Source organism: Glycine soja, chromosome 19 (genome assembly GCF_004193775.1).
Source record: "Glycine soja cultivar W05 chromosome 19, ASM419377v2, whole genome shotgun sequence".
Lineage (NCBI taxonomy): Eukaryota > Viridiplantae > Streptophyta > Magnoliopsida > Fabales > Fabaceae > Glycine > Glycine soja.
The window spans coordinates 30,588,784-30,599,604 of record NC_041020.1 but is presented as its reverse complement, the minus strand read 5'-3'; the positions used below and the strand labels follow the sequence as shown (position 1 = coordinate 30,599,604).

Here is a 10,821-nt window from a genome sequence, read left to right as displayed (position 1 = left end):
CTTTTCCTCATTCTCTGGAAGGAGTGGCAAAAGATTGGCTATACTACCTTGCTCCCAGATCTATTTTCAGCTGGGATGACCTTAAGAGAGTGTTCTTGGAGAAATTCTTCCCTGCATATAGGACCACTGCCATCAGAAAAGACATTTCAGGCATCAGGAAACTTAGTGGAGAAAGCTTGTATGAGTACTGGGAAAGATTCAAGAAATTGTGTGCAAGTTGTCCTCACCACCAGATTTCTAAGCAACTCCTTCTTCAATATTTCTATGAGAGACTTAGCAACATGGAGAGAAGTATGATTGATGCTGCCAATGGTGGAGCTCTTGGTGATATGACCCCTGCTGAAGCTAGGAATTTGATTGAGAAGATGGCTTCCAACTCCCAACAATTAAGTGCAAGAAATGATGCTATTGTCCTTAGAGAATTCCATGAGGTGGCCACGGATTCATCTACTGAAAATAAAAAGCTTGAAGGAAAACTTGATGCCTTGGTCAACCTAGTAACTCAGCTTGCCATAAATCAGAAATCTGCACCTGTTGCAAGAGTCTGTGGTCTATGTTTTTTCTGCAGATTACCATACAAATCTTTGTCCTTCTTTGCAGCAATCTGGAGTCAATGAGCAACCTGAAGCTTATGCTGCAAACATTTATAATAGACCTCCTCAGCAGCAAAACCAGCAACAACAGAATAATTATGATCTTTCAAGCAACAGATACAATCTAGGTTGGAGGAATCATCCAAATCTGAGATGGACAAGTCCTCCATAATAACAACAGCCTTTCCCTCTTTTCCAGAATGTTGCTGGTCCAAGCAAGCCATATGTTCCTCCTCCAATGCAGCAGCAGTCATAACAAAGACAACCTACAACTGAGGCTCCTCCTCAACCTTCCTTAGAAGAGTTAGTGAGGCAAATGACCATCCAGAATATGCAATTTCAGCAAGAGACAAGAGCTTCCATTCAGAGTCTGACAAATCAGATGGGGTAGATGGCTATTCAGATGAATCAAGCTCAGTCCCAAAATTCTGACAAATTGTCTTCACAAACTGTGCAAAATCCAAAAAATGTGAGTGCCATCACCTTTGTGAATGTATGTATACATGATTTTGATGATGTCAAAGAAGAATCTAACAAGGCTGCTTCAAATGATAAGCATTTGCTTCAAGAATAATTCAAGATTGCTTCAACAAACAAAGCCTTGTTTCAAGATTCACTAAAGTCCAAGCCTTGCCTTAAAACAAAGTGTTTTCAAGACATGCAAGGCTCTGGTAATCGATTACCAGGAAGTGTAATCGATTACCAGAAGACAGGGTTGAGAAATAGTTGTTGAAAAAGGTTTTGAATTTGAATTTTCAACATGTAATCGATTACCATATGATTGTAATCGATTACCAGCAACGGAACTTTGGAAATTCAAATTCAAAAGTCATAACCCTTCAAATTATAACTGTGTAATCGATTACCAGTGGAAAGTTTTCAGAAAATCTGCCAACAGTCATATCTTTTCATTAGATTTGTGAATGGCCATCAAAGGCCTTTAAATAGGTGACTTGGGCACGAATTTTATGCAGAGAGTTTTGCTTGGCAAAAATGTCTTATCCTCTCAAAAGACAACGAGAGAGATTCCAAAAGAACTTCATTGTCAAATGCTCTCTCAAGAAATCCTTGATCAAACACTTGCAAAATCTATAAGGATTCTTACATGATCTTCATTGTAATATTCTTCTCTTGAAGAGAGAATTCTTCTTCCATTCTTCTTATTCAATGAGATTGGTTAAGAGACTGTGAGTCTCTTGTTGTAAAGGATTCCTGAACACAAGGGATGGGTTGTCCCTGTGTGGTTCAGACTTTGTAATTGATTTTACAAAGATACTAAAAATCTCAAGTGGGTTGCTTGAGTACTGGATGTAGGCACGGGTTGTGGCCGAACCAGTATAAAACTGTTTTTGCATTGTCTCTTCCCTTATCTCATTTATGTTATTGCAATCAATTTTGCCTTGCATGTTTATAGAACATTATTAAATTGATTGTTGTTGCTTCTTCTGCATTCTAAGCCTATCCCTCTTAAGATTATTGAGGCCACAAGGTCCAACAAGTGGTATCAGAGCAGGATTCTTGTATAAAGTTTAAAAACTTCAAGAATAGATATGGCCTCATCCAAATTTCCATTTCCTGAGGGAAATTATATCAATAGGCTCTTATGTTCAATGGTGAGGGTTATCATTATTGGAAAACCTGAATGCAGATCTTTATAGAAGCCATTGATCTAAAGATATGGGAAGCCATTGAATTTGATTCATTTATTCCTACAATTGTAGAGAGAAATGCAACTACATAAAAAAACTAGAGAAGAAAGAAGATGATGATGAAAGAAGAAAGAAGAAGGTTCCTCTTTAGCCCGAAAATGCTGAGTGCAATCAACTTGGGCACATGAGATTCAATTGTCCTGTGTTTAAAAGAAGAATGGAAAAATCCAACAAGATGAATTTCAAAGAGAAGAAAGAAAAGAAAGGATATATCACTTGGGAAGATAATGTCATAAATTATTCAAGTGATTCAGAGAAGAAAATCATAAGTCTTGATATCATGATGAAAGACTATGAAAATGGAGAAGAGCAAAGTCGATACATTGATAGCAATTTCTCCAAACACATGGCATGCATCAAAGTTTATTCATTTTTCTCTCCAAGATAAATGAATATGTGATTTATGGAGACAGCAAACGAAGGCCACATTTCTCCCCAAAAAAAGTGAATATGTGATATATGGAGACAACAAACAAAGACCACTTGATCAACAACCCCAACAAGTAATATCAAATGATACCAACAGGTCACTTGTCTTTGATTGATTACTTTTGATGCTTGTTTTCTACTTGAGTTTAGACTGTCCTTGATGATTGTGATTGAATTTGATTGACTGTGTTTGATGATTGATTGATTGTGTGTTTAATTGTCTTTGATGTTTGTTCCTGAATGAGTTTTTGATTTTTTTTAAAGAATCTATTAAACTTTTCAAATTAGTTTCATGTTTTAAGAAAACTATTTGAAATTTAGAAAAGGAAATTTTGAAATTGAAATTTGAAATTGAAAATTGAAATTTGAAAAGTTAAATTTGAAATTTGAAATTAAAATTTGGAAGTTGGAAGTTGGAAGTAGTTATTGGAAGTTGAAAGTTAAAAATGGAAGTTGGAAGTTGGAAGTGGAAGTTACTGGAAGTTGAAAGTTGGAAATGAAAGTTATTGGAAGTTGAAAGTTGAAAATGGAGGTTGGAAGTTGGAAGGGGAAGTTACTAAAAGTTGAAATTGGAAGTTGGAATTTAAAATTTAAAATTTAAAATTTAAATTTTAAAATTTGAAATTTGAAATTTGAAATTTGAAATTTGAATTATGAATTTTAAATTTTTTTTAATAATAGAAATTATTGTGTATAGTTAGTTGATTGTTAATTTAATTAATTTGATTTGAAATATTTGATGATTGATTGTATTTGATTGTGTTTGATTGATGTGTTATTGTACTTGTTTTTGCTTGATTAATATTGAATGATTGATTTAATACCTTTTGGTATCACTTGATTCTCATACATTGCAACAAACATCTTTCTCCTCGCTATTCATGATTTGTTTTTGATGTTGACAAAGGGGGAGAGAAAGATAAAAGATAAAATAGTAAGAAAAATTATCTATTGTTTTATGAGACAACTTTTTATATATGAAAAATATGAAATCTTCAATTGTCTCATATAAGCAATCATTGTAAAACCAAGGGGGAGTAAACTATATGCAAATAGATATTTTCTTTGTTGTTGCTACTAACCTACAGGTGGTTGTCATCATCAAAATGGGGGAGAATGTAAATCATGAAGATTTTGATGATATCAAGAAGAATTTGCTTGAGAAAGGGGGAGATGTAAATCATGCAAGCTTTGATGGTGTCGAGAATAAATCACATGTTTGTCATCATCAAAAAGGGGGAGAATGTGAATGTATGTATACATGATTTTGATGATGTCAAAGAAGAATCTAACAAGGCTGCTTCAAATGATAAGCATTTGCTTCAAGAATAATTCAAGATTGCTTCAACAAACAAAGCCTTGTTTCAAGATTCACTAAAGACCAAGTCTTGCCTTAAAACATAGTGCTTTCAAGACATGCAAGGCTCTGGTAATCGATTACCAGGAAGTGTAATCGATTACCAGAAGACAGGGCTGAGAAATAGTTGTTGAAAAAGGTTTTGAATTTGAATTTTCAACATGTAATCGATTACCATATGATTGTAATCGATTACCAGCAACGAAACTTTGGAAATTCAAATTCAAAAGTCATAACCCTTCAAATTATAATTGTGCAAAAAGTTATATCAAGTTTTTAAAATGCAAGTCAAGGTCTTACTTTTATAGAATCTTTATGTCTGGTCAAGAAAACCATTGGAAGAGTTATAACCTTGAACAAATCTTGAGAAAACCATTGGAAGAGTTACATATCTTGATTTTTATTCCAAACTTGTCACTGGTAATCGATTACCAAAACCATGTAATCAGATACACTGGTAATCAATTACCAATATATTGTAATCGATTACACCATTTAAAAAACAATTGGAACGTTACAAATTCAGTTAAAAGCTTTTGAAATCAAACTTTGCCACTGGTAATCGATTACAGGAAACTGGTAATCGATTACCAGAGAGTAAAAACTCTGGTAACTTAGAAAATTTTGAGAAAAACTCTTTTGAAAAACAAAATTGTGCTATGTTTGTTTTTTGAAAAATCTTTTCAATACTTCCCTTGTGAAGTCTTCTTGATTTCTTCTCTTGAATCTTGAATTCATCTTCTCTTGAATCTTGAAATCAAACTTTTCTTGATTCTTGAATCTTCTTGATTTCTTCTCATGAAACTTGAAATTAATCTTGATCTTGAACTTGTTGACTCAATCTTGAAATCATTCTTTAGGCTTTTTGTCATCATCTTTGTCATCATCAAAACTACTTGAATCAACTTGATTCATCATCATGAAGCTTGCTTCTACAAATTACAGGTTTAGCTAGTTAGTTATCAAATTATTTTGCTTTTATTTTATTAACCGCTATCTTTGTTGTACGGGCAAAGAATCAACATTATGAACCACGAAATATCACTTTAGTCCTAACCATGCAATATAACACTGATATTATGAACCAACAACACCTAATAAAATGTTAACAGAATAACCTTATAAAATGCTAAAAAAACACCAAATATAGCAATTTTGCAGCAAAATAACAGTATAAAAATAACAGGCAATGGATATCACAGTAAATATATACGAGTATAAAGACAACAAAATAATAAGCACAACATAAAATAGGTGGTGGAAATAAACACACACGCATGCATTAACTTGATGGACAATGGAAAAATCCAACATTGAAATATGATAATTGATTCTCCCATGATGCAGAAGCAACTCCAGGGTAACTTCACCCAAAATCGATTTTCAATACGTGAATCATGTCCAACACAATAAATCAAACATCATGGTCTCCTCTTTTTTCACGTTTGACCATTCCTGATCCACGTCCAGGGGTTGCCAAAGGACCTTCAACGCTTATATGTGTCAACAAATCATTCCTATTCGTCTTCTTCTTCCTTCAACTTTTATGGTTCTTCAATGAAGACATCTTTAATATGTTATATTTTGGACCAAAACTCACTAACATGGGGATGATATTTTTTGCATAATTCAAGGCAACCATCGATATACAAATATTCAAGTGTGGTGAGGTGATGGATGTTATCCGGGAGAGATATAAGCTTTGGACAATCTGATATAGTACGTGCTTTCAGATTAGTCATAGTTGACAACCACTCTGGAAGCATTTCAAGATTGTCGCAGTTCATCATAAACAAGGAATGTAAGGAGTTGGCAGTTTCTTCAAGCCATTGAGGTAAGGCCACCAGCTGTGGTAAATCCCCAAATCCAACAAGTTTTAATTTCAACTTGGGGTTTTGTTCTTCATGGTGGTCCTTCCACAGATCTAAGTCTAAATTAACACAGTCTTGAACAAATAGAGTTTCTAATTCAGGAAAATTTGTAACATCCAGTAGCAAAGACTTCACACTATGACAGACAACAACATACAATGTTTTAATAGCAGGGAACTTCACCCCTCCAAAGATAGACTCCATATTATGGCATGATTGAATAGACAGAAGTGCAAGTGAGATCAAATTGGAAATCTCACTGTAAGGCAAAACAGGTTGCTTTGTAGTTATCTCCAAATGTCGAAGACTATTAATTTTCTTAATCCTTTGGGAAATGCTTCTAGCTCCTTGCATCCCGAAACATTCAACAATTGCAAATTTTGGAGCTTGCAAATAGAATTGGGGAGTCTCTTGATGTTGCCATTATTCGCAATGCTGAAATATCTCAAGTGTTTCAACTTACCAATGGAACGTGGCAAAGTCTTGCATGTCGAATCCCTTAAATCCAAAACTCACAATAATTGAGTGAATAGGCAATTTAGTCCCTAAGATTGTAACAATTTTGCATATTAGTTCCTAACTTAAATTTTAATTCAAAATAGTCCCTAACTTTACATAATTTGTGCAAAATAGTCATTGTCGTTAAATTCCCAGGTGACGGCGTTAGTGAGGTGCATTGGTGGCAATTCAGTGCCACGTAGACTATCCAACGTGGCACTGAAGTCTGCATTTATAAATCCTCTCTCACGCAAGTTTGCTTCTACTTCTTCCCTAAATAAATTAGGGTTTACGAAGTTGCTGGTTTCTCACACTGAGTTGCTTCTTCTTCTTCTTCTTCTCTGACGCTCAGTTGCTTCTTCTTGTCTTGTCTGTAACTACCCTTTGCTTCTTGTTGTTCACTTGATTTCTCCATGTCTGCAAGTGGCAGTTGTTGTGCATTTTCTAGTAGTTTCATTCAGCAATGCCACCATGGAAGAAGTGCTGCTATTCGAACTGCAAGAACAAGGAGGAACCCAGGAAGGCTATTCTATACTTGTTCATTGCCCTAAACAGACCCAGATAACTGTCAATTTTTTCAATGGGTTGAAGAAGAAAACCAAGTTTCTAATTTGTCTTCTATCTCAAGAGAAGCAATGGTAGTGGCTGATTTGAGGCTACAAATTGAAGCTTTGCAGAAGAAAATGAGAAATTTAACAAGCATTGTGTTGTTAGGTTTTTCATTTTTAATTGTAATGTTAGTTTTAGGGGGAATGTATTTTAGGTAAAATGTGTAATAGCATCTTTTGATATTGTAATTGTTGTTTTGCTAAAGAATTTGTAGTAGGAAGAAATTTGTTGCTACTGTCAGTTACCCATTTCAATTAAATATAATTTGTTGGTGAAATTTGTAGTTTATTAAATATAATTTGTTGTTGTATAGCTTTTTGAAGTTATTGAAGTAGCACTAAACCAGGTGGTCCTACTCCAACTCCAAATCCAACACAGTGTATAATTTATAAAAGAAAGAGAAGAAACATGACATTAAATCAATTTCACATAATGTTTGACATACCAAAGCATGGTAGTTAGAAGCAATTGTTCAGCAGACCATAATGTTTACATCATTTCACATACCAGTGAAGCTTTCAAAATATACAACTACACATCCTAATATCAAAATAAAACAAAAAATGGGTCTTCAGTTTTCTTCATTTTTTATACTGCATCATCTTTATCAGCAACCTTCCTTTGTTTGGCTCTTGTTATGTTGTAGGGACCTACATGCAAATGCCAAACATGAATAAAACTTGTAATATATAAGAATGGAGTGCTGCAACAAATTAGGTTGAGATAAAAATACTTTGTTGTGACAAATATTTACCATCAACTCCATGTCACTATCTTGTGACAAATTAGGCTGAGATAAATTAATCTCCACTGGATCTTGTTGAACATGAGCAGCAGCTTCTTCAGCCTTATTCAAAGCTTGCTCATCTTGAGATAGTAGGTGGTCATCCTCATTTGAAGTTGGTGGTGCAACATATTTCTTTGGCCTAATATGAACTCCAATATTTTTGCAGCTTCTGATGTTATGATTGGTTTGGCCACACTTTCCACATGTAAAGTCAACCAATTTCCTCCTTACCCTATGTCTTGTGACATTGTCCTCATCTACAGATCTCCTTCTATTTTTCTTAGGCCTTCCTCTTTGGACCCTTTTATGTGGTGGAACAGGGTGTGCATACTGTGTCTAGGCCTAATATTGTGGTCCTTGGACTGGTTCAATAAAATGCTGGTATGTCTTATTATAAGCCTCTATTGACAGCCACTCATGACACATGTCCTCAGGCTTCCCTTCTTTGTGAGTTATTGTTGCAATGGCATGTCATCATGGCATCCCTACATCAAAGTTGTAAAATCACCACACATTTAGGTTAGGAATGAAAAAAAAGTGTAAAGAACACAACCTGTTAGTTGCCATACTCTACAAGTGCATGTCCATTCAGCTAAATTGACCTCAACCTTATTCCCCCACATGTGGACCTCATATCGCAGGCCCATGTTATCACCACACCAAATTGGAGTCCATTCATTAGCAAAATGAATCTCTTTTTCTAGTCTTTTGTACTGAACTGGACATAATGGTCCAAGCTTTCCAGGAAGTTTAACCTTGCAGGCAGCCATGGTTCTCATGATGTAACTTCTAATTTCTTCAAGCATGGTGATAATAGGCTTGCACCTATACTACAGAATCCTGGAATTAAATACCTCACATTTGTTGTTGCATATGTTGTCCACTTTGGGTGTTGTACTGAAATGGGCTTTTGTCCATGCTTGCTTGGGCCATTTATTCAAGTACTCCCAAGCCTAGCAGTTGATTGTCTTCAAATGGGCCATATGGCCTTCAAACTCAACAATAGTAGTGGATTTTGCACATTGCCAGACAATTCCTTTAAGTTCCTTGCTTTTCCATTGCTTTGTAAAATTTTGCCAAAGATGCAAGACACAGAATCTATGAGGTGCACCAGGCACGATTCCTGTAAAGCTGGAATAAGTCCCTGAAAAATGCAGCAATCTAGTAAATACTTCTGGACTAGTCCCTAACTTATGTCATTAACTTCAATTAAATACCTAACTTATGATAATAATTGAAAATCACACCATGTCATACCTTTTTCATGTCTGACATGAAATTCCACCCATTCTATATGTAATCCCCAAGATCATCTTCATGCAACAAAGTTAAAAACCATTTCCAATTGTCTTTGTTCTCAATGTTCACCACAGCATAAGCAATAACAAAGATGTGGTTATTACCATTAACCCCAATAGCAGAGAGCAAGTTTCCTCCAAATGCACTCTTTAGGAAACATCCATCTAGACCTATGAATGGTCTACATCCAGCAACAAACCCCTTCTTACAACCAGCAAGACAAATATATAGCCTCTGAAATTGTGGTGGACCTTCTGGACTTGGCACTGTGTTGATGTTAACTGTTGATCCAGGATTGCTCCTCAACAACTCATGTGCATAATCAAATACTTTGGCATATTGTTTCCTCCCATTCCCTTCCACTAGTTGCTTTGCTTCTTTCATGGCTCTCCACGTTTTTGTAACTTCAATGTGAACTCCAAACTCTTGCTTGAAATAATCCAAAGCTTCAACACATTTAAGGGTTGGCTGCATTCTGAGTTTACCCTCAAGTTTGTTGACCACCCACTGTCTATTTGCTTGTTTGTTGTTCACTTCTCTGCAGCAATTATGGTTATGCTTAAATGACTTTATCTGAAAAGAGTTTCTAACTTCATTCTTTGCACAGTAGATCTCCCAATCAGAAGATGCCTTCTTGCATTTTGCTCTAGCCCTCAGTTTATCATTCTTCTTCCACTTGAACTCCCTGCCCATGAATATGCTATACTCCCTCAAGGCAGATTTAAATTCATCCAGAGTACCAAACTTCATCCCTATTTCCAACTTCTGTTCACCAACTCCACTACTTTGACTATATTGAGGATAAACTTCAACATCCTCATCTTCATCATGACTACTAATGGGGATTTTCAACTCCTCTGAATGATAACCATATGTCTCAACTTCAACTTCATTCATCATACAAGAGAAATTTGTAAACCACTCATCACTGTCAACTTCCTTTTCCTCCTCACTACCACCAACATCTCTCTCTTCACCACTACCATCTCTCTTCTCACCAGCATCAACATCCCTCTGCTCACCAGCATCTCTCTGCTCTCCAGCACCAACATGCTCACCAGCACCAACCTCTCTCCCTCCACCACCAACATCTGCATCAATGGTGATCAAGTAAAAATTAATCATATTAATTAATTATGGTAACCATGTTGGACCAAGTACAGATGAATTAAAACTTACCTTCCTCATGGCCAACAACATGTACATCATCTAAATCATCCTCATTCTCAACAGCTTCTGGAATTGAATCACATCCCAAGTACAACATCTATGGGACTTCTTCTAAAATTGGATCTACTTCATGATGAAAATAAACATTTATCTCGTTCTTATTTTCAAAAGCATCCCTCACTAAGTGTGATATATCTCTATCAGTTGTACAACTCCTTAACCCATGATTAAAATCTAAGTCCTTATCAATCAACCAAAAACAATCTCCTATATTGTTATACTTCTTACAAGCTTTCACCAGATCATATAAGATAAATGCATTCAGGCAATCTGCAGATATATCCTCCCAAACGTCAAATTCTCCGCCTATATATTCAACCTTTCCATCTCTGGCACGTGGAGTGAATCTTCCTCCATGGTGCAATATTAAAGTTATATTGTCATTCATTCTACACAATCAGAAACCACAAACATTGTCATATATTAGGAAATAAAAAAC

The 10,821-nt window shown here is 35.4% G+C and overlaps 1 pseudogene; it reads right to left on the bottom strand.

Moving 5' to 3' along the window:
- Positions 1–5,437: 5,437 nt before the first annotated feature.
- On the bottom strand, positions 5,438–6,872 carry LOC114398724 (annotated as a pseudogene).
- Between the last annotated feature and the right edge of the window lie 3,949 nt (positions 6,873–10,821).